Source organism: Bombina bombina, chromosome 6 (assembly GCF_027579735.1).
Source record: "Bombina bombina isolate aBomBom1 chromosome 6, aBomBom1.pri, whole genome shotgun sequence".
NCBI lineage: Eukaryota > Metazoa > Chordata > Amphibia > Anura > Bombinatoridae > Bombina > Bombina bombina.
In genome coordinates, this window is record NC_069504.1 from 384332072 (window position 1) to 384357525 (window position 25454).

General features: G+C 37.1%; 1 protein-coding gene across 1 annotated transcript in view; it reads right to left on the reverse strand.

The window, feature by feature from the left end:
• HTR4 (5-hydroxytryptamine receptor 4) overlaps positions 1-25454 on the reverse strand; it is a 508576-nt gene that overhangs the window by 326894 nt on the left and 156228 nt on the right. The window lies entirely within an intron of this gene.

The window sequence follows — 25454 nt, forward strand, 5'->3', positions numbered from 1 at the left end:
ATTGTAGTAGCTTGACATAACCAACGTTAAAACAAATTTTTCAGTCATTTTAATCACTGGTAAAAAAAAAAAAAAAACGAAAGCGAAAAGTAAGGAGTTAAAATTTTGATCAATAACGAAAAGTGAAATACTAAGCTTTTCCATTTTACCAGAATTGCTAAAGGGATAAGAAACCTAAACCTTTTCTTTCATGATTCAGATAGAGCATGCGATTTTAAACAACTTTCTAATTTACTTCTACTATCAATTTTTATTTGTTCTTAATTTCTTTTGTTGAAAAGCAGGGACGTATGCTTAAGAGCCAGCCCATTTCTGGTGCACTATATGGCAGCGGTTTTGCAAAAATGTTATCCATTTGCAAGAGCACTAGATGACAGCCATATTTCCTGCTATGTAGTGCTCCAGGTACCTACCTAGGTATCTCCAACACAGAATAGTATGTAAACTAAGCAAATTTGATCATAGAAGTAATTTGGGGAAAAAAAATGTAAAATGGAAGCTCTGTCTGAATCGAAAAGAATATTTTTGGGTTTAATATCCACTTAAATGTGGTTATAGTTTTCCAGACCTACCAATGACATCACTAATAAACTACAGTAAAACGCTCATAATGCTGATAACCATGGACCAAATTCCCAGTAAAACATCACTAATTAGCACAGCATATTACATTTTTTTCCAAATTACTTCTATGATCAAATTTGCTTAGTTTACATACTTTGCAATGTCGGATAAGGTCCGACAGACCTCGCTGAATGCGGAGAGCAATACGCTCTCCGTATTCAGCATTGCACCAGCAGCTCTTGTGAGCTGCTGGTGCAACGCCGCCCCCTGCAGATTCGTGGCCAATCGGCCACCAGCAGGGGGGAGTCAATCAACCCGATCGTACTCGATCGGGTTGAATTGCGGCAAAGTCTGTCCGCCTCCTCAGAGCAGGTGGACAGTTTATGAAGCAGCGGTCTTTAGACAGCTGCTTCATAACTGGTGTTCTGAGAAGTCTGCAGGCTCGCCAGAAACATGGGCCCTCAAGCTCCATCCAGAGCTTGATAAATGGGCCCCATAGACATTGCAAAAGACTTTATTGCTCACTGAGTACCCATAAAGTAATCTAAATGCATATCACTTGATGACTGTACAATGCTTGACACACATAACTTAAAATAAGCTTATAGTTAGTAACATGCCAGTACTAAAATGATAATATCAATGTGCCAATAGTATAATTTATTTACTGATTCTCATCGGTAGCAGCACTCAGAGGCGGAACTAGAAACCACATGGCCCAGGTGCAAAAATCCCCCCCAAACCCCCCCACCCCCCAAAAAAGTGAATTTGATACATATCTTTTAAAAAAAAAAAAAAAAAACATTTAACACAGAAAAAAATGGGGAATCAGATTACAAGTCTGCAAAAGGAGGTTTCCTGTGCCCACAGTCTGTGAGATGGTCTGACCCCCTATACCTGTATATAGTGACACTGCTTAACCCACCAGTACTGTCTATAGTGAGTCAGTGACACAGTCTGTAATCTGCCAGTGAGATGTCTGGCCTGACCCTACCCGCCCCAGTACTTTATAAAGTGACCACAGTAGTCTGTGACATAGTCCAGTCCCCCCGTACTGTATACAGGGAGTGCAGAATTATTAGGCAAGTTGTATTTTTGAGGATTAATTTTATTATTGAACAACAACCATGTTCTCAATGAACCCAAAAAACTCATTAATATCAAAGCTGAATAGTTTTGGAAGTAGATTTTAGTTTGTTTTTAGTTATAGCTATTTTAGGGGGATATCTGTGTGTGCAGGTGACTATTACTGTGCATAATTATTAGGCAACTTAACAAAAAACAAATATATACCCATTTCAATTATTTATTTTTACCAGTGAAACCAATATAACATCTCAACATTCACAAATATACATTTCTGACATTCAAAAACAAAACAAAAACAAATCAGTGACCAATATAACCACCTTTCTTTGCAAGGACACTCAAAAGCCTGCCATCCATGGATTCTGTCAGTGTTTTGATCTGTTCACCATCAACATTGCGTGCAGCAGCAACCACAGCCTCCCAGACACTCTTCAGAGAGGTGTACTGTTTTCCCTCCTTGTAAATCTCACATTTGATGATGGACCACAGGTTCTCAATGGGGTTCAGTTCAGGTGAACAAGGAGGCCATGTCATTAGATTTTATTCTTTTATACCCTTTCTTGCCAGCCACGCTGTGGAGTACTTGGACGCGTGTGATGGAGCATTGTCCTGCATGAAAATCATGTTTTTCTTGAAGGATGCAGACTTCTTCCTGTACCACTGCTTGAAGAAGGTGTCTTCCAGAAACTGGCAGTAGGACTGGGAGTTGAGCTTGACTCCATCCTCAACCCGAAAAGGCCCCACAAGCTCATCTTTGATGATACCAGCCCAAACCAGTACTCCACCTCCACCTTGCTGGCGTCTGAGTCGGACTGGAGCTCTCTGCCCTTTACCAATCCAGACACGGGCCCATCCATCTGGCCCATCAAGACTCACTCTCATTTCATCAGTCCATAAAACCTTAGAAAAATCAGTATTGAAATATTTCTTGGCCCAGTCTTGACGTTTCAGCTTGTGTGTCTTGTTCAGTGGTGGTCGTCTTTCAGCCTTTCTTACCTTGGCCATGTCTCTGAGTATTGCACACCTTGTGCTTTTGGGCACTCCAGTGATGTTGCAGCTCTGAAATATGGCCAAACTGGTTGCAAGTGGCATCTTGGCAGCTGCACGCTTGACTTTTCTCAGTTCATGGGCAGTTATTTTGCGCCTTGGTTTTTCCACATGCTTCTTGCGACCCTGTTGACTATTTTGAATGAAACGCTTGATTGTTCGATGATCACGCTTCAGAAGCTTTGCAATTTTAAGAGTGCTGCATCCCTCTGCAAGATATCTCACTATTTTTGACTTTTCTGAGCCTGTCAAGTCCTTCTTTTGACCCATTTTGCCAAAGGAAAGGAAGTTGCCTAATAATTATGCACACCTGATATAGGGTGTTGATGTCATTAGTCCACACCCCTTCTCATTACAGAGATGCACATCACCTAATATGCTTAATTGGTAGTAGGCTTTCGAGCCTATACAGCTTGGAGTAAGACAACATGCATAAAGAGGATGATGTGGTCAAAATACTCATTTGCCTAATAATTCTGCACTCCCTGTATAGTGGTACTGTATAGTGACACTGTTTACCCCCTCCCCCCCATGCTGTAGTAAAAAGGTCTATAATTTGCTGGTTCCACAAACATACACACACACATACATGCATAAATACACACACAGTCACATACACACACACATATAAACACCAATGGGTAAAACAGAAACACTAACCCCTGTAGTCAGAGACACTAGTGAGGCATCATGTCACACTCACATGATATCAGTGCAGGCAGTGGCAGATCAACGTTTTTTATTATTTATTATTATTTTTTTATTTTTTTTAAGCTGGGCCCCCACACTTGGGGGCCCAGTCGCAATTGCGACCTCTGCACCCTCTGTAGTTTAGTCCCTGGCAGCACATATAATAATGTGATATTCCCATGGTAAATTACTGTTTTACATAGCACTTCTTTATATCCAATTTGAGGTTTTGCAATTTAATCATGAATGAGGCCTTTGATGATATCTCAAAATTCTTCAAGGGGATGGATGGTTTTATTTTGGAAGTTTACTGCTTTTGAATAATTTATTGAATACTTAATAACACCACTCAGAGAAACCAGTCACTATTTTTTTTTATATAGTGAAGTATATCAAATTTTAACCAACCATTATAAAATAAAATTTTCCTGATATATATAACTATGTTGTGATACATTATTAATTATCTAATCTGTGCTCAATTCTTTAAACTCTCACATATGTGAATATTTTACTTTTTAACTGTGTAAAGCTGCAGGAAAATGAATCAATGTGAAATATACAGATGCAACTATACGTCTGGGTAAAGGAACAGTGAGCCTTAATATTTATATTTTATAATGTAGCTTAATAGTTATAGTGAATAAAGGTTGTTAATACCAAAGTTTTGGTAACAATTAGCGCTGCAGATTCTGTTGGCGCTCTACAAATAACCGATAATAATAATAATAATTCATGTTTATTAATTATCTGCCCATTCATCCAATTGGGGCACTTTTTCACTACATTGTCAACAGGCAGCACAACTAATCAGAAGCTGTTCTACCCACCCTTCCAAAGTATGCAGAGCATTATCACAAGATTCTATGGCTCAGTTGTATAGAAGACTCACTGGCCGGGGGAAACAGGGAGGCTTTTCAATAAATAGCTAAACAAAGGCTTCAAAAATATTGGGAAGAGATACATTATATTAACAGATATTTTTTTCAGATGCAATGAAAAGATATTACTTTAAATACCATCTGGACATGTGAAAATGTTAGTGGGGGTCTGCACTCACATTTCTCTTAAACAGCTGCCAGGGTGTCAGACTTAACTTGTCAAAATAGAGAATCCACACTCACTGGACTTGCAAATGCAAGCAGCAATTTATTGAAGATGATAAATTACGGGACACATGTCCCTTTATCAGACAAACAGAGCTAAAGGGACACTGAACCCAAATTTTTTCTTTTGTGATTCAGATAGAGCTTGAATTTTTAAGCAACTTTCTAATTTACTCCTATTATCAAATTTTCTTTATTCTCTTGGTATCTTTATTTGAAATGCAAGAATCTAAGTTTAGATGCCGGCCCATTTTGGTGAACAACCTGGGTTGTCCTTGCTGATTGGTGGAAAAAATCCATCCACCAATCAAAAAGTGCTGTCCAGAGTTCTTAACCCAAAAAAAGCTTAGATGGCTTTTATTTCAAATAAAGATAGCAAGAGAACGAAGAAAAATTTATAATAGGCGTAAAATAGAAAGTTGCTTAAAATTGCATGCTCTATCTGAATCACAAAAGAAAAAAATTGGGTTCAGTGTCCCTTTAACAGTGCAAAGCAAACATTTAAACATTGAGCAAAAATAACTGCCTTAAGTGTGTGAACCATTGGAATCTCTAATGGAAAGATGTGAATATCGTATCCACAGGTCATTATTACATCTCATGTTTGTTGTATTGTCATTTTAATAAAGGATACTATGGGGCCGATTTATGAAAGTGCAAGCGGACATGATACGATGTAGCGTATCATGTCCGCCGCACATCAATAAATGCCGACAGCATACGCTGTCTGCATTTATCATTGCACAAGCAGTTCTTGTGAACTGCTTGTGCAATGCCGCCATCTGCAGATTCGCAGGGGGTGTCAATCAGCCCGATCATATAGGATCGGGCGGATTGATGTCCACAGCCTCAGAGCAGGTGGACAAGTTATGGAGCAGCAGTCTTTAGACCACTGCTTCATAACTGCTGTTTCCGGAGGCTCGCACGGAAACTCAAGTGTCCAGTACTTAGGAATCAAGTTCAGGGGAAATATGTTACACCTAATCACATCACATATATAGGTAAATATTGAGCAGTGTAACAGCAAGACATTTCATTGCTTTTACCGGATCTAAGCCCCGCACTCTAGTGGCCGGACTTATAACATCTTTATTCAATACTCGAAAGTTATAATATACAAAACTTAGATTATATCCTAATGGGGTAAATGAAAATCATTCATTTAAATTGAAAAAATAAGTTGATATCGTGCTGGATTGTCAGTTCAGTGGATCGATCTGATAATGTGAATCAGTCATAAATATGTATAGAAACAGAACGGGTTAAACACCTGTTGTAATCATTGTAACATATCTATGAAAAGAGGAGGAAATGAGGATTACAAGTAGAAATATACTACAGTGGTATTCTGTACTATAGGTACAATGTAAAAAATGGGAAAGCTATACAGGTGTATAGTAATAGAGTGCGCCAAATAAAACCCCAATTTGTGTTGAAATAGTAATAGAACAATATAGCTGTTAGATCACTATAATTAAAAAATTAAAAAATTAAAAAATAGTAACAAACCCAATAAAAAACAAAAACCTAAATAAAATAATGAATAAATTAATTCAATAAAATAATAAATAAAAAATTGTTGTATATAGTAAAAAACATAAAAAGATGCAGAATAAATAATGAAATGGTAAGAATACCAAAACTCGGCTAAAACTTGCAATATATGCACTCACAATCTATAACTAAACATATTGAAATAAACATATAAATAAATGAATACAAAAGTTTATCTTGCTTTTCGTAGAGAGTCCAAAAAGATAGTTGTAAGCGGTATTGCAAACGTTTAATGGAAACTCCGGTGTAATAATGGCAAGTTAATACTATAGGCTGCTGGTCTTGAAACTGCGTGATCAGTCAGTGTATCTAAAAAATAAAAGAGAAACTTATCTGCACTATGAGGCGCTGTCTTTCCTTGTTTATTTTTTTACAATGTAAAAAATATATATCTGGCAACAGATGAAAGGAATACAAATATTTAAAATGGGAACAATTTTTCTAAAGGACAAAAATGTAAAACCTGTACATTTTCAGTTGTTCAACTGATTGTTAGTGTAGTAGGATGAGGGTGGAAAGGACTGCTTACATATGTTAATTGGCAGAGGACCACAAGTTATGCCAGAGTTAAAAGAAGAGTACGTATTAAGCGGGTAAAACAGCACCACAAGTGTTATCCAAGTCTACCTACCATAACAGATTTATAATCCGCTTGGAGTGGGACCTCATCATGTGAAAGTGAGGCAGCTTGAATGAAATAATGCCAGTCAATGTGCATGTTTAGTCCCCTTGTGGATAAAGTGTGAAATGTAGAAATCCACATTGCCTCCCACAGTCTACCTCTATGATCACCCCCTCTTTTTAAGGAGGGCACGTGATTAATAAGGATGAACCTCAAGTCTTCTATGGTGTGTTCATTTTCTGTGAAGTGGTGAACGACCAGTGGCATGCAACTTCTTAGAAAATAGACACACCGTAAAGGACTTCTATACATATTTAAGATTGACTCACATTATTAGATCGGGCCACAGAACTGGCAGTCTGGCATTATATCAACTTATTTCTTTGATTTAATTTAATGATTTTTGTTTACCCCATTAGGATGCAATCTACGATTTGTATATTAGAACTTTTGAGCATTGAATAATGACGTTACAACTCTGTCCAGTAGGTGGTGAAGCTTTGCTCCAATATAAAAAAATTACTTTATTCCTGTTACACTCAATATTCTCCTATATATGTGATGTGATTAGGTGTAACATATTTCCCCTGAACTTGATTCTCAATTACCAGACACTTTTGCAAAAGCAACAATTACGCTTTGTAATTCCTATGCTTTTTTTGCATATTTAATATGATTTATTCCTGTGTAATTTACATACAAATTTAATTTTTTTTATAAAATACAATTTTTTGGTGAAGAATTTTGTTATGATTTTTGCTAAACCGTAACAATACAATTTTTTTCCTGCATATTTTTATAGGAATGGTTTAATGATTCGTTTTCTTTGATTTTTAAATGACAAATTTAATTGTGCACTTTCATAATGTATGCACCTCCTTCCTATAAGAAAATGCAGTATACGTCCCCTTAGCAAGATTAATAGAATTCCATCAGAGAAATACAAGGGCTGGCGAGCAGTCTTACAAAATATCACCAGCCCAGAGAACTATAGAGAATCAGCCCTTAAGTCTTTAATGACTGAAAGTGCCACGAGGCAGCAAGATATTTAAAAGGGTTGATGGTACTGTTTTAAGGCAGTATCACCGAGAGGCATCTTACCATACATTTAAAGGGACAGTCTACACCAGATTTTTTATTATTTAAAAAGATATATAATCTCTTTATTACCCATTCACCAGTTTTACATATCCAGCACAGTTATATTAATATATGTTTTACCTCTGTGATTACCTTGTATCTAAGCCTCTGCAGACTGCCCCCCTATCTCAGTGTTTTTGAGAGACATGAAGTTTAGCCAATCAGTGCAGACTCCTAAATAACTCCACGGGAGTGAGCACAATGTTATCTACATGAGACACATGAACTTGTACTGTCTAACTGTGAAAAACTTTCAAAATGCTCTGAGTTAGGAGGCGGTTTTCAATGGTTTAAAATCAGTTTGAGCCTTCCTAGGTTTAGCTTTTAAAAAATACCACCAAGGGAACAAAGCAAATTTGATGATAAAAGTACATTGGAAAGTTACTGAAAAAAAGGTAATCAGCTGCACTAGCGGTGTGGCATGTAAAAAATCCAAAATTTATTAATGCAATTTAAAAACAAGGTACAGGCACATCCTAACATGTTTCGTGCCAAACACGGCACTTAATCATAGGACAGGTGTTCATGGTATGGCCCTTTCCTTTTAAAGGAGCCATACCCAATAGCAGGCTATGTACAATTTAAAAAGACAGTACACAAAAACCTTTACATTAAAGGAGAGAAAGAGGGAGACACATGGAAGAAAGAAGGAAAAGCTAACTCCAAATATTGAAGCACATCAATAGAGCATGCATAGAAGTTTGAACAGCCTAAATATTACTCAAATGAATTAATACATTAATGCATTAATAAATTAAATTAAATACTAAACTATACCTAGAGCAAAAAATGGCTATTATTTAAACTAAACAAAAGCATTTTTAAAACAAAATAATGTAAATACACCATTGGACATGTGGTGGCATGTTAGTTGTATTCGCTGCCTTAAATGAATATATATCACAAAAAAGTCATTGTCACATTGGAAGGTAACCAATAAATTTGAAACCCACTAAAGTGTATTTTAAAATGAAGTAGAGAATTATACATAGATAGCACTTCTGTGATATTTGGAGTATTGGATATACCAAAACTGATTATTTAGAATCAATATTTTATTGTCCCAGGATGAAATACTGTACATTTGTCATGTACACAGCTATTCATCTGCTATTCTATGCAGTTATTGTATTAACTCACTTGCAAATAGTACTGTTTCTTTAATAGTCTGACATCCAGCCTATAAAAGGCCTCCTCCCACACTACTCTTTGCTTGGTATTGGATTGTAGTTTGTATTGTCTGCACTCCTTCCCAGCCTCCTTTGAAGCAACCTCAGAACTCTCTGTTCAGCTACGGAACTCTAAGCCTCTTGTCAGCTGTTTCACTAATCCCGGAAGTATCGGAGCGGTGACGTCACACGCGAACCTTTGCCGCATCTCGTGGACTGAGTCTGTTTGCTCGCACTAAGTTCTTTCTCCTGCAGTTAAGCTTTAACTGCTCAGGTACCTCATTCAGCCACTTACCTGTTATATGTTTCAGCAATACACACTTAATACATTATATTACACTGTGATCGATCTACTCAGTGTCATACTAATTACACCTCAGTTGTTATATTTTTCTCTGTGTTAACACCTTTTTCATTGGTGACTTGTTGTGCTTATGCTGCTGCATTTATTCAGTGATTTATTCACATGTGGCAGCTATAGAATATCCACAGCATCCTTCACCAACTATTAAACTGCATTGATTAACTGTGGGTTCTCACATTATATATATTGTAATTGATGTTACCACCCAAATAACAATCTCTGCAAACACACTTACTAAAATTACATTTATCTCAGCAGCTGTTGTTCACTTAGATACTCACTTTTATTTCAGACATCACAGAATACCAAGCCTGATTAAAAACATGGATCCAGCTGAGATCACTACACAGATTCAGACACTCACTCATAAAGTGGAATTGCTGACTGATGGGCTGAATACTTTAAAACAAGAAAATAATGCTCTTAAAGCTTATATAAAGGACTTTGTAGAGACAAAATCACGTTTCCAGGAACCTCAACTTAGTTTACCTGACGTTTTTACAGGTGACAGGAAAATGTTTAGGGATTTCAAAAATGCCTGTTTGTTGCTTTTTACTTTAAAGCCCTATACTTATCCCACAGACAGAATCAAAGTTATGACTGCTATTTCCTACTTAAGAGCTGAGCCTAGAAGTTGGGCAAATAATGTCCTAGAAAGCAATGATGATATCCTCAATTCTCTGGATTCTTTCTTCTCTGCTTTAGCTCAACTGTATGATGACCCATACAAGCAGTTGACGGCTGAAACAGCTATGAGATCTTTAAAGCAGAGGAGAAGGGATGTGGAGGATTATATAGTGGATTTTAAAAAATGGGCAAAAGACACACAATGGAACAATTTAGCATTAAGAAACCAGTTCCGGCTGGGACTTTCAGATGCTATAAAGGATGAACTCTGTCGCTCAGATCTTCCACCAACCTTGGAAGACTTGATAAATTTAAGTATTAGTATTGACAGGCGCCTAAGAGAGAGACAAAGTGAAAAAACTCCCCATGACAGCAGTACTAGAAAATCACCGTCCACAAGCTCCACCTATACTGCCCAAAAGTCTACCAGCGAGCCTATGGAGATTGGTTTTCTTAAAGGGCCATTAACCAACCAGGAGAAACTCAGAAGACGCACACAAAATTTATGTATGTATTGTGCCTCTGATGAACACCTTGTACACTCCTGTCCAATCCTACAGAGACAAAAACAGGGTAAGGCTTCTCTACCATATCATTCCATTAAAGCTGCTAGTAATTCCTCTTGTTACCTTAACCTATCCCTTTCATTGCAGTGGGACCAACAACGGGCCAACGTCACAGGGATTCTTGATTCTGGTGCTTCTGCCTCATATATAGATGTGAACTTCACTAACATAAATAAAATACCACTGATTAAAAAAACGTCTCCTGTACCTTTAAGGGGAATTGATGGGGAGGTATTGCCATCCGGTCCGGTTATATTTGAAACCATTCCACTTCTAGTCTCCACCCTAGAGCACCATAGGGAATCCATAACATTTGATGTAATTACTTCCCCTGCCTTTCCTGTAATCCTAGGTTTACAATGGTTATGCTTACATGACCCCCACATATCTTGGTCCACACTTAGTTTACAGTTCACTTCAAAGTACTGCACTACTCGAGGGAGCTACATACCCAACCATAGTTTACACAGATCACCGTAACCTACAATACTTGAAGTCTACCAAAACTCTTACAGCCAGACAGGTTCGTTGGAATCTTTATTTTTCTAGATTCGATTTTCTTATAACCTACAGACCCGCTGCGAAAAATCGGAAGGCAGACGCACTATCACGATTACCACCAAAAGATTGCTACACCCACTCTCCCCAGTCTGTGATACCTGAAGACAAATTTCTACTCTTTCTAATAGATTCCATTCCCTTATTGCGCCGAGAACAACAAAAGGATACAACGAAACCTCTTCATTTATTACAACTAAACTCTGATGCCCTATACCATCACCAGGGTAAATTATATGTACCTTCTTCCATAAGAGCAACTCTGTTGCATTCTGCACACAATTCTCGATTAGCTGGCCACAGTGGCATTGTTAAAACGCAGGAGATGATAAAAAGATCATACTGGTGGCCCAACATGACCAACGACATCTCGGACTATATTAACAGCTGTTCAGTTTGTGCCACTTCAAAACGAACAAAACAGTCACCCTATGGATTGTTGCTACCAATTTCTACACCCAACAGACCATGGCTTGATATCGCAATGGACTACATTGTTGACCTACCCAGATCTTCTAATAACATCACCATAATAGTGGTTGTAGATTTGTTTAGTAAAATGATACATCTCATTCCATATCATAAACTACCAACAGCTGTTGAAACCATACAAGTTCTCCTTACCCATGTTTTCAAGTTACATGGATTACCACAAAGGATTCTCACAGACCGCGGATCGAAATTTACCAGCACTCTTCGGGCAGAATTCTGTAAATCATTTTCGATTGAAAAAAAGCTCTCATCATCATATCATCCTCAGACCAATGGCCAAACTGAAAGGTGTAACCAATGGGTTGAACAATTTCTACGGACTTACTGTCATTACAACCAGGAATCTTGGTCAACTCTACTCTCTTACGCGGAGTTTGTCTTCAATAACACCATCCATGCCACAACTAAGCAAACACCGTTCTTTGTTAACTATGGTTATCATCCATCTTTCCAACTTCTACCAGGAAACGACAACTCAGTTCATATCAGCAATTTAACCCAAACTATTGCTTCAAATTTCATCACTGTATGTAATGCAATTGAGGAAGCCAAACGGATACATAAAAAATATTATGACATGAGAAGAACCCCTGCTCCACATTACTCCCTTGGAGACCTTGTCTGGTTGTCTACCAAGAATCTGCGCATGAATACTCCGTCCAAGAAACTCTCTCCATTATATATAGGACCTTTTCCTATCATCAAAATCATCAATGACAATGCTGTGCGTATTCAACTGCCTATTAACCTCAAAATACATCTGACATTTCATGTCTCCCTCCTGAAACCATACCGGACGGTTCGGGGGGGCTCTTCCCAACAACCTCTACCGCAGGTATCTGTTGACCCTAACATCGAATATGAGGTTCACTCCATTCTAGATTCCAGAATCTACCGTGGCATCCTGCAATATCTTATAAGGTGGAAGGGGTATTCAGAAGAGGATGACTCCTGGGAACCTGCCAGTAATATCTCGGCCCCTCGACTCATTTCTCGGTTCCATCAGAGGAATCCTGATAGACCCCGTTCCTGGCTCCTTGAGGAGGGAGTCCTGTCATGTACACAGCTATTCATCTGCTATTCTATGCAGTTATTGTATTAACTCACTTGCAAATAGTACTGTTTCTTTAATAGTCTGACATCCAGCCTATAAAAGGCCTCCTCCCACACTACTCTTTGCTTGGTATTGGATTGTAGTTTGTATTGTCTGCACTCCTTCCCAGCCTCCTTTGAAGCAACCTCAGAACTCTCTGTTCAGCTACGGAACTCTAAGCCTCTTGTCAGCTGTTTCACTAATCCCGGGAAGTATCGGAGCGGTGACGTCACACGCGAACCTTTGCCGCATCTCGTGGACTGAGTCTGTTTGCTCGCACTAAGTTCTTTCTCCTGCAGTTAAGCTTTAACTGCTCAGGTACCTCATTCAGCCACTTACTTGTTATATGTTTCAGCAATACACACTTAATACATTATATTACACTGTGATCGATCTACTCAGTGTCATACTAATTACACCTCAGTTGTTATATTTTTCTCTGTGTTAACACCTTTTTCATTGGTGACTTGTGCTTATGCTGCTGCATTTATTCAGTGATTTATTCACATGTGGCAGCTATAGAATATCCACAGCATCCTTCACCAACTATTAAACTGCATTGATTAACTGTGGGTTCTCACATTACATATATTGTAATTGATGTTACCACCCAAATAACAATCTCTGCAAACACACTTACTAAAATTACATTTATCTCAGCAGCTGTGGTTCACTTAGATACTCACTTTTATTTCAGACATCACAACATTAGAGTAAATAAGGTATGAGTAAGGGAACCAAATAAAGAAAGCCACTATTCAAAGTAATAAGACATATCCCACTCTCTATTCAAACCTGAGGGAGTTACAGTTTTGAGTTTGTGTATCCAGTATAACTCACGTTTCTGTAACAATTTACATTTGTTCCCCCCTCTAATTGGAGATTCTACCTTATCTATCACTGTGACTGTGATCAGGGCCTCATGGATGAAATGTACCTGATTAAAATGTCTCGCTACGGCAGAGTCCTTATTGTAATTCTTGGTATCATTGATATGCTCCCTAACCCTAGATCTGAGCTCCCTCGTCGTTTGTCCGACGTATTGGAGGGAACACATGCTACATTCAAGTAAATAAACAATAAATTCAGTTCTGCTTTTGAGAGACATGAAGTTTAGCCAATCAGTGCAGACTCCTAAATAACTCCACGGGAGTAAGCACAATGTTATCTACATGAGACACATGAACTAGTACTGTCTAACTGTGAAAAACTTTCAAAATGCTCTGAGTTAGGAGGCGGTTTTCAATGGTTTAAAATCAGTTTGAGCCTTCCTAGGTTTAGCTTTTAAAAAATACCACCAAGGGAACAAAGCAAATTTGATGATAAAAGTACATTGGAAAGTTGTTTAAAATTGCATGCCCTATCTGAATCATGAAAGTTTAATTTTGACTAGACTGTCCCTTTAAGCAACATTGCCATCTACATGGAAGATGTAATGTGAATGATCCCTTAAAACAGTATGACATTACAATTTATATGTCTCAACAGAAACTTAACCCCTGTTGGTACAATACAATGGTGAATTAAATCTATCAATAATACACCTATAGAAACTAGGGAATTTGGTGTATATGAAATACGTATATACATTGTTTAATGTATATCTATGGTACAATATAAAGTTAGAACATGTATGTAAACTGTAAACGTTATTGTACTAATCTTCTATTGTATCTTTAGGCATGCATTTTACTTATTTTAAGATTGCGATTGCGCATTTTCAATAGTCATATTTACATTTCATTGAGAACGCGCATTCGCCAACATTAATATTTCCCAATATTGTGATGGGGTTTTTCTTATATTCATATTCCATAAAATTGCAATAACTTGATCATGTTTTACTTATAATATTGCTATTGCGCTGTAGCAAACGTGTTTTATATTAATATTAATACACATCTATTTAGATATATATTATTGTAGAAAACAATTGCAATGTTATGAAATATGAATATTGTGATTGCGTTTTTGCGTTTGTAATATTCATATTTCATAAAATTGCGATCACTATTGTGTGATTATGTTTTATTTATAATATTGCGATAGCACTGTAGCAATGGAAGTTCTCAATACAATGTAAATATAAATTTTAACAACTTGCAATCGTAATATTAAAATAAGTAAAAATACACACCTAAGGGCACAATAGAAGATTAGTACAATCACGTTTAAAGTTTACATACTGTACATATTTTAACCTTATACTATACAATACCTAAGCTCCTATAGTTTTAATAGTCAGTGTTTTTTTGTATTTATTAACAAAGTAGATCACAGACATGACGCATATTTAGGCGTTCCGTGAGAGTTTACCAAGCGTTCTATAGAAGTAACCTGTATTTTACAGAAAAACATTGACGTGGGTTTTTAATATTCGAAATATTGTCCTCCATTTTAGCTATTTCTCTTCTGCCATTTTAGTCTCACCTGCTTTTCAGTGCCGATATTTCCCAGTGTGAAAAATCTAGTGAATATAAAGTGAAACTGAATATACATATGCAGAATTTGAAGTGTTACTACACAGAAAACATTTTCTGTCAACGCACAGTTAAAAGGAAGCCAAGTGGGCGTTCTATAAATCGGTCTTTTATCCTCATGAGAAAGTCTGCACTGAAGACCAATTACACGCGTATAGGGTCTGTGCAGGAGCCCACATACTTGTTAATCCAGTAACTACCTCCTTTTTGGGAACTAGATAAGAAATTGGAGTTGCCTGAAACTCGCCTATTCCCGGGGAGGGTAGCCGGATTGACACAGGAGGAGAAATTGGTAAGCTCCGTTTCTAACAGACATTTTAGAACATACAGACTGATATTGAAAAGTTGTTTTCAAGTTTCTTAAAGGGACAGTCAACACCAGAATTGTTGTTGTTTTAAAAGATAGTTAATTCCTTTATTACCCATTCCCCAGTTTTGCATAACCAACACAGTTATAATAATACGCGTTTTACCTCTGTAATTACCTTGTATCTAAGCCTCTGCAGACTGCTCCTTATTTCAGTTCTTTCGACAGACTTCAGAAAATGAAGAAGAATAGAGGGGCGCCTCATGTGTGGTATCGTCAAGTACACAACAAACAATAAACATAACTCAGGCCAAATGGGTACTCACTTGTTCCTAAAGCACACTCATGTGCTGGTAGAGACCGGCTGCAGAATTATAGAGGTGTGACAGCTCACCCACTTTAAAGCGCTCTTAGCGAGAGGTGTTGGTAATATTCACGGAGCACACCAATGTGCTTGTGGAAGCAGGCTGCAGATTGATGTAGGTGTGGCAGCTCACCCAAACAAATGGTAACTTAGTAGTGATGTCGCAGGTATACAGAGATCCCAATTAGCTCACTCAGGTATTGAGCTGATCTCTTGTATGTGGGTCTAGGCAGATGGTGGGTAGAATAAAATCCACTCAAGGAGTTAAAAATATAATCCAAATTTATTAAAAACACAAAGTCTTAAAACAACAACAACACAATAGTTGCTGATAAAAAGTGGATAATGGGGTGTCAAGTGGTCCCCCAATATTGCAACGCGTTTCTCGGTTCACAGACCATTTCATCAGGCATAAAAAACATATCTACCCATTGCTGCCTTATATACCCTACTACTAAACATTTGAACCTCCCTAAAGTGAGTTGTGATTCTCAATTAATTGATGTGGTACACCTGTATAGATTGAACCAATTCTCTGAATTGTAGGGGAAATGTTGCTCTCCTGCATATATGTGTGAATAAATATTATGTTTGCAATTTCAAATATATGCTATGCATTCTAATCAATTCCAATATATAATAATAAATACAATATTTATATACACATATACATATACCCCCGAAATTGCTGGCGTGTGTACAAATTCCCCAAATGGTGTAAACAATGAACAGGTGAACATCCCCCCTTTCCTTTTCCCTTTTGTGTTGATGGGAAGTTCTGCCTTTTGTTTATCTATTAAAGGTGTGCATGTGCCCTGCGTAATAGAAATTTTTTTGCAAGTCAATAAATACAAATTTAAGTATGTACGTTCATTTGTGTCATCAGATCAACTACTAGTATCACGATCTATTTAACTCTTATTTATTTTTTGGTCCTATTCCAAACAGATCGTGAACAAATTCTATGTCGTGTGTTATTTGCAAAAGCGTAAATGCTCCCATTCTATTGGTTCCTGTTAATATCATTCTATTGGTTATGATCGTATGACGTGGGGATCAAAGTTTCAACACCCCCCTTCCCCCTCCAATGATTGTGAGAAGTGTTGTCTTGCAAATTAGCATATCGGATTGGCCTCCCCTGAATTTATATGCAGTTATGACAGTTGTGGAACATGTGTGAACTACCTACACAATACAAGTAAAACCAACAATAACGATCTGAGATGTGAGTCCGCTCCCCCTCCCCAATGTCCGCTAATCTATAACAGCTTGAAAACTATGGTTTGAAACCTATTATAGCCGATAACCTCCCTGATTTTTCTAGTGCAGTCTTATGTAATTATATAATATAAAATGTTTTTATTCTCCCCATTGTTCTCTATAATAGGTGTGTTCAATGTGGCCAATCAATGTCTTTCTATGCGTTTGTCAGTGATTGGTCGAAGTGTCGATGTTACTTTGGCAACTGTTATAATCATAACAATGATGTATCTCTATGTCTACATTGTTTGGCGTATTTATATTGATATCATAAAAGAAAAAAAGAAAAAATAGTTTCCTCACTTTTGACTTTTTAGTGAGTGACAATATAGCAATGTGTTGCTGTGGTATATAAAGCATTAATGTGGTGGTTTAAACTTTAAGGCTTTTTTGACTAAACGACATTAAGGTGCATACGAATACTCCATCTAAGCTAGACTTGAAGTGATCAGTGTATGGCTCTTGCCCTAAAAACAAACATTTATATGTTACGAGTCTTAGCTCGACAATGTGACCTATAAACCTAATAAAGTATATTCCAAATAACTGTACTAAATGAACTTCTGGTGCTTGTGTATGAATGCTGGTTAAACCAGGAAATATAAAGTGCCAAGGGAAGAGAAATGTTTTACTAACAAGAACACAAAAATATGTGTCTAAAAGAGTGTAAGGGAAAACGGGAAACAGATTATTATAAATAATCCAGCATAAAACTGCTATAATTAGGATATCGATATTAATAGTAAATGTACTTATTGATGCTGGTTAAATAGGAAAATATAAAGTTCCTGGGGAAAAAGGAAATGGTTGTGTCTAAAAAAGTGTAAGGTGAAGGGAGAAAAATTATTATTAAATCCAGCATGGGAATGTGATAAACCAGCATGAAAATGCTATAGTTAGGATATCAACATTAATAATAAGTGTACTTAATAATATGTGTACTTGACGGTGTGATGTGAACATCTAAATAATGAATGAAAATAGAAATGACATTAACATATGGAAAGCAATAACTGAAGATCTAGAAGACTGCCAGATCAATGACTTCATTTAGACCAGAGGGGAACAGGGACTGGAATTTGTAAATACAGTATGTTTCCCTCTGGCGCAAACGAGTGTACCTATTAAGACCTATTTGTAAGGGTATGTGTTCAAGTGGAGTTATATCATATGTGTGTTGATGTCCGAAATGTTGGATTGTACTGTGCCTGGATACACTGTGTTTAAGTGATAATTTTTTAATATTTCTGAGGTGTTCACTCCACCTCGTACGTATCTTCCTGCAGGTGCGGCCCAGGTATTGTAGGCCACATCTGCAGGTCAGAACGTAAATCACATATTCCGTACCACAGTCTATTCTATTTTTAATGGGGAATATTTCCCCTGTAGTGTGACATTTCACAGATGTATGCCCATGTGTGATGTAACTACACATGTGGCATCGTGTTTTGTTACACCTAAATACTCCTGCCTTAATTCTTTTATTTACATTAAGTGTGGGGTGATGTATATGGTTCTTTTTGGATATAACTACTTTACTCGGGGCCAGTTGTTTCAGAGTGGGTGCTCTTCGAAAAACCACACGCGGATTATTAGTGATGTTATATTTTAAAATTGGATCTTTCATTATTATTGGCCAGTGTTTCCTAAGGGTTTTCTTAATAAAAATGTGTTCAGAATTAAATTGAGTAATGAAAAGTGGTTCTTTAGGGCCATTGTTAGCTGATGTAATCGGATCTAGATGTTTCGGAGTTAAGATATTATGTCTGTTGTCATTTCTTGCCTTTAAAAGGCTATCTTCTATTAATTTATCAGGATAGCCTTTCTCTTTAAATCTATTGCACAGTATTTTTGACTGTTGGTCATAAAGGGTAAGGGTACTACAGTTCCTTCTAATGTGCCTGAATTGGCTGTAGGGGATGTTGGTCTTCCAACTTTTCAGATGATTACTGGAGAAGTGTAAAAAGTTATTACTATCAACTTCTTTAAAAAAGGTGGAAGACACAACATCCCCCCGTCACCCCACTCAAGACAAACATCTAAGAACTCTATTTTTTCTTTCTGCAGATTGTGTGTGAAAGACAGACCCTTATCATTTGAGTTTAAATGGTTAATAAATGAAATTGCTTCTCCTGTGGTGCCCTCCCAAATAAAAATGAGGTCATCAATGTAACGGCCATAGAATACCAGGTTTGCCTCCCAGTTGGTATTATAAATTATAGCAGTTTTATGCTGGATATTTTTATAATAATCTGTTTCCCATTTTCCCTTACACTCTTTTAGACACATATTTTTGTGTTCTTGTTAGTAAAACATTTCTCTTCCCTTGGAACTTTATATTTCCTGGTTTAACCAGCATTCATACACAAGCACCAGAAGTTCATTTAGTACAGTTATTTGGAATATACTTTATTAGGTTTATAGGTCACATTGTCGAGCTAAGACTCGTAACATATAAATGTTTGTTTTTAGGGCAAGAGCCATACACTGATCACTTCAAGTCTAGCTTAGATGGAGTATTCGTATACACCTTAATGTTGTTTAGTCAAAAAAGCCTTAAAGTGTAAACCACCACATTAATGCTTTATATACCACAGCAACACATTGCTATATTGTCACTCACTAAAAAGTAAAAAGTGAGGAAACTATTTTTTCTTTTTTCCTTTTTTCTTTTATGATGAAATAAATATAAATACGCCAAACAATGTAGACATAGAGATACATCATTGTTATGATTATAACAGTTACTAAGGTACCATCGACACTTGACCAATCACTGACAAATGCATAGAAAGACAGTGATTGGTCACATTGAACACACCCATTATACCATAGCAGCACATTGCGATATTGTCACCCACTAAAAAGTTAAAAGTGAGGAAACATTTGTGTGTTTTTTCCTTTATGATATTAATGCAAATACGCCAAACAAGACATAGACATAGAGATACATCATTGTTATGATTATAACAGTTGCCAAGGTAACATCGGCACTTCGACCAATCACTGACAAACGCATAGAAAGACATTGATTGGCCACATTGAACACACCCATTATAGAGGACAATGGGGAGAATAAAAACATTTTATATTATATAATTACATAAGACTGCACTAGAAAAATCAGGGAGGTTACCGGCTATAATAGGTTTCAAACCATAGTTTTCAAGCCGTTATAGATTAGCGGACATTGGGGCGGGGGAGCGGACTCACATCTCAGATCATTATTGTTGGTTTTACTTGTATTGTGTAAGTAGTTCACACATGTTCCACAACTGTCATAACTGCATATAAATTCAGGGGGGGGGGGCAATCCGATATGCTAATTTGCAAGACAACACTTCTCACAATCATTGGAGGGGGAAGGGGGGTGTTGAAACTTTGATCCCCACGTCATACGATCATAACCAATAGAATGATATTAACAGGAACCAATAGGATGGAAGCATTTACGCTTTTGCAAATAACACACAACATAGAATTTGTTCACGATCTGTTTGGAATAGGACCAAAAAATAAATAAGAGTTAAATAGATCGTGATACTAGTAGTTGATCTGATGACACAAATGAACGTACATACTTAAATTTGTATTTATTGACTTGCAAAAAAATTTCTATTACGCAGGGCACATGCACACCTTTAATAGATAAACAAAAGGCAGAACTTTCCATCAACACAAAAGGGAAAAGGAAAGGGGGGATGTTCACCTGTTCATTGTTTACACTATTTGGGGAATTTGTACACATGCCAGCAATTTCGGGGGTATATGTATATGTGTATATAAATATTGTATTTATTATTATATATTGGAATTGATTAGAATGCATAGCATATATTTGAAATTGCAAACATAATATTTATTCACACATATATGCAGGAGAGCAACATTTCCCCTACAATTCAGAGAATTGGTTCAATCTATACAGGGAGTGCAGAATTATTAGGCAAATTAGTATTTTGACCACATCATCCTATTTATGCATGTTGTCTTACTCCAATCTGTATAGGCTCGAAAGCCTACTACCAATTAAGCATATTAGGTGATGTGCATCTCTGTAATGAGAAGGGGTGTGGTCTAATGACATCAACACCCTATATCAGGTGTGCATAATTATTAGGCAACTTCCTTTCCTTTTTGCAAAATTGGTCAAAGAAGGACTTGACAGGCTCAGAAAAGTCAAAAATAGTGAGATATCTTGCAGAGGGATGCAGCACTCTTAAAATTGCAAAGCTTCTGAAGCGTGATCATCGAACAATCAAGCGTTTCATTCAAAATAGTCAACAGGGTCGCAAGAAGCGTATGGAAAAACCAAGGCGCAAAATAACTGCCCATGAACTGAGAAAAGTCAAGCGTGCAGCTGCCAAGATGCCACTTGCCACCAGTTTGGCCATATTTCAGAGCTGCAACATCACTGGAGTGCCCAAAACACAAGGTGTGCAATATTCAGAGATATGGCCAAGGTAAGAAAGGCTGAAAGATGACCACCACTGAACAAGACACACAAGCTGAAACATCGAGGCTGGGCCAAGAAATATCTCAAGACTGATTTTTCTAAGGTTTTATGGACTGATGAAATGAGAGTGAGTCTTGATGGGCCGGATGGATGGGCCCGTGGCTGGATTGGTAAAGGGCAGAGAGCTCCAGTCCGACTCAGACACCAGCAAGGTGGAGTACTGGTTTGGGCTGGTATCATCAAAGATGAGCTTGTGGGGCCTTTTCGGGTTGAGGATGGAGTCAAGCTCAACTCCCAGTCCTACTGCCAGTTTCTGGAAGACACCTTCTTCAAGCAGTGGTACAGGAAGAAGTCTGCATCCTTCAAGAAAAACATGATTTTCATGCAGGACAATGCTTCATCACACGCGTCCAAGTACTCCACAGCGTGGCTGGCAAGAAAGGGTATAAAAGAAGAAAATCTAATGACATGGCCTCCTTGTTCACCTGATCTGAACCCCATTGAGAACCTGTGGTCCATCATCAAATGTGAGATTTACAAGGAGGGAAAACAGTACACCTCTCTGAACAGTGTCTGGGAGGCTGTGGTTGCTGCTGCACGCAATGTTGATGGTGAACAGATCAAAACACTGACAGAATCCATGGATGGCAGGCTTTTGTGTGTCCTTGCAAAGAAAGGTGGCTATATTGGTCACTGATTTGTTTTTGTTTTGTTTTTGAATGTCAGAAATGTATATTTGTGAATGTTGAGATGTTATATTGGTTTCACTGGTAAAAATAAATAATTGAAATGGGTATATATTTGTTGTTTGTTAAGTTGCCTAATAATTATGCACAGTAATAGTCACCTGCACACACGGATATCCCCCTAAAATAGCTATAACTAAAAACAAACTAAAAACTACTTCCAAAACTATTCAGCTTTGATATTAATGAGTTTTTTGGGTTCATTGAGAACATGGTTGTTGTTCAATAATGAAATGAATCCTCAAAAATACAACTTGCCTAATAATTCTGCACTCCCTGTACAGGTGTACCACATCAATTAATTGAGAATCACAACTCACTTTAGGGAGGTTCAAATGTTTAGTAGTAGGGTATATAAGGAAGTGATGGGTAGATATGTTTTTTATGCCTGATGAAATGGTCTGTGAACCGAGAAACGCGTTGCAATATTGGGGGACCACTTGACACCCCATTATCCACTTTTTATCAGCAACTATTGTGTTGTTGTTGTTTTTAAGATTTTGTGTTTTTAATACATTTGGATTATATTTTTAACTCCTTGAGTGGATTTTATTCTACCCACCATCTGCCTAGACCCACATACAAGAGATCAGCTCAATACCTGAGTGAGCTAATTGGTATCTCTGTATACCTGCGACATCACTACTAAGTTACCATTTGTTTGGGTGAGCTGCCACACCTACATCAATCTGCAGCCTGCTTCCACAAGCACATTGGTGTGCTCCGTGAGTATTACCAACACCTCTCGCTAAGAGCGCTTTAAAGTGGGTGAGCTGTCACACCTCTATAATTCTGCAGCCGGTCTCTACCAGCACATGAGTGTGCTTTGGGAACAAGTGAGTACCCATTTGGCCTGAGTTGTGTTTATTGTTTGTTGTGTACTTGACGATACCACACATGAAGCGCCCCTCTATTCTTCTTCATTTTCTCTAGTTTGACCTGGACCCTACAGTGAGGAGGAGGCAGCCATCCCAGCAATCATTTCTCTCTTTTTTTGAAGGAATTACTTTAAGAGGACATTCATACCTTTTTGAATTACAAGTGAACTTTTTGAAGGTTTTTATTGTTACAAAGTTATTGTTACAAGTTAATTTTCTATGTCATTTATTCGTTATTAGGTTTTTGTGATGCAATATTTGTTTATTTATTTTTGCTATAGTTACATGAACCACTGCTCTTAAGCGCCCTCTCTGTGACTAGGTCACTCTTGTACAGCTTTCGACAGACTTGCATTTTAGCCAATCAGTGCTCACTCTTCAGTAAAATAACGTGCATGAGCTTAATGTTATCTATATGAAACACATGAACTAACGCCCTCTAGTGGTGAAAAACTGTCAAAATCTATTTAGATTAGAGGCGGCCTTCAAGGTCTAAGACATTAGCATATAAACCGCCTAGGTTTAGCTTTAACTAAGAATACCAAGAGAACAAAGCAAAATTGGTGATAAAAGTAAATTGGAAAGTTGTTTAAAATGACATGTCCCATTTGAATAATGAAAGTTTTTTTTGGACTTGACTGTCCCTTTAAGTTCATATATGTATGTGTGCTATTTCATCGATTAAAGTATCTTGAGTCGGAGAGGTGATGTCTACTATCTTTCAGAAATGCTTGCATCTACACTAAGAAGTAGAACCCTTCAGTGAAGCTGAAGATGCACTCGACTAAGAGAGCTCGTAGATATTTAATGCTTGGTGTCCATAAATGAAAAGAGCCATTTTCATCTGGGATTATTTACTGGTGACTGTGTAACTTTTTGACTATTATTTAGATTGCATTTTTCTACATATATTTTATTTTATATTTTATATGTTATTATATATTGGCCAGTACTTGTACAGGTTGAACGCCTCTGCAGCTGGTATAACTAGTAATTGGAAACACATTAAGGAAAAACTATTTTACAGTACATTGCCCCTTTAACTGCATCAGATGTGGGTTGTAATTTTCATCCCATTACTTTTGCCGCTACTGGGCTTTCCTGCTTCCTGAATGATGCAGGAGACTCTATAGTAAGTATACATTTAAAAAAAAAGAGTAAACTCTATAAAGTAATTTTTTTATCCGCTTGGGTCAGTAGAATAAAATATATAAAATCAATAAACACACACATACATAGATTTACATATATCTTTTAATACAATGGGGCATATTTATCAAAGTGCGAGGAGCAGACAGGATACGATGTAGCGTATAATGTCCGCTTCACATTGATAAATGCCGACAGCCTATGCTGTCGTCATTTATCATTGCACAAGCAGTTCACCAGAACTGCTTGTGCAATACCGCTCCCTGCAGATTTCCAGCCAACCGGCCGCTAGCAGAAGGTGTCAATCAACCTGATCGTATTCGATCGGGTTGATTTCTGTCCGCCGCCTCAGAGCAAGAGGACAAGTTATGGAGCAGCGGTCTTTAGAAGGCTCGCCGGAAACAAGGGGCATCAAGCTCCAATCGGAGCATGATAATTCGGCCCCAGAATGTTTATATATATATATATATATAAAAATAAAAAATACAAATGTGTACTTATTTACTTGCCCTCTAGATTAGTAAACATCAGAATTTAATTTAATTTTTCTTTATCAATTTTTGCAATTCTTTTGAAAATGTGGGAAATATTTAAAAATATATAAGGAAAAGTCATAAGCTACTAGTCTTATTGTCTGGCAGACAGTTATTATTACAATATTTCCAAACAACAATATTACATATTTTAACTATCTCCAGTGAACAAACTTTTACAGACAGCATGATTTTAAATTCAGCAAATTGGATTTATCTTGAAATTGTGTACTCAAACAAATTAATAGTCAAAACAATCTAATTACATAATCATAGCTTCTTCATTTCTGTGATTGTCACCCTGAACAGATGCTTCCAGTTAAACATGCTTTTTTATCCCATCATACCTGAAATGTAATATAATAATTTTATACATTTTCTAAGGAGATCAAAAAGCTATAACATTTGAATCACTGCTGAACTAAAAATAACACATTTGCTAAACATTTAACCAATAAGAAAATTATCTAGAAAGTAACTTTAAAAGGCTCTACAAAAAATAATTAATGCGACTTTAATGCTTGATTTAATAATTTAATTTTAAACAAACATCCTGCAGATAATTATTTTTCTTTTAAAATTACACCTTTAGTTTTGATA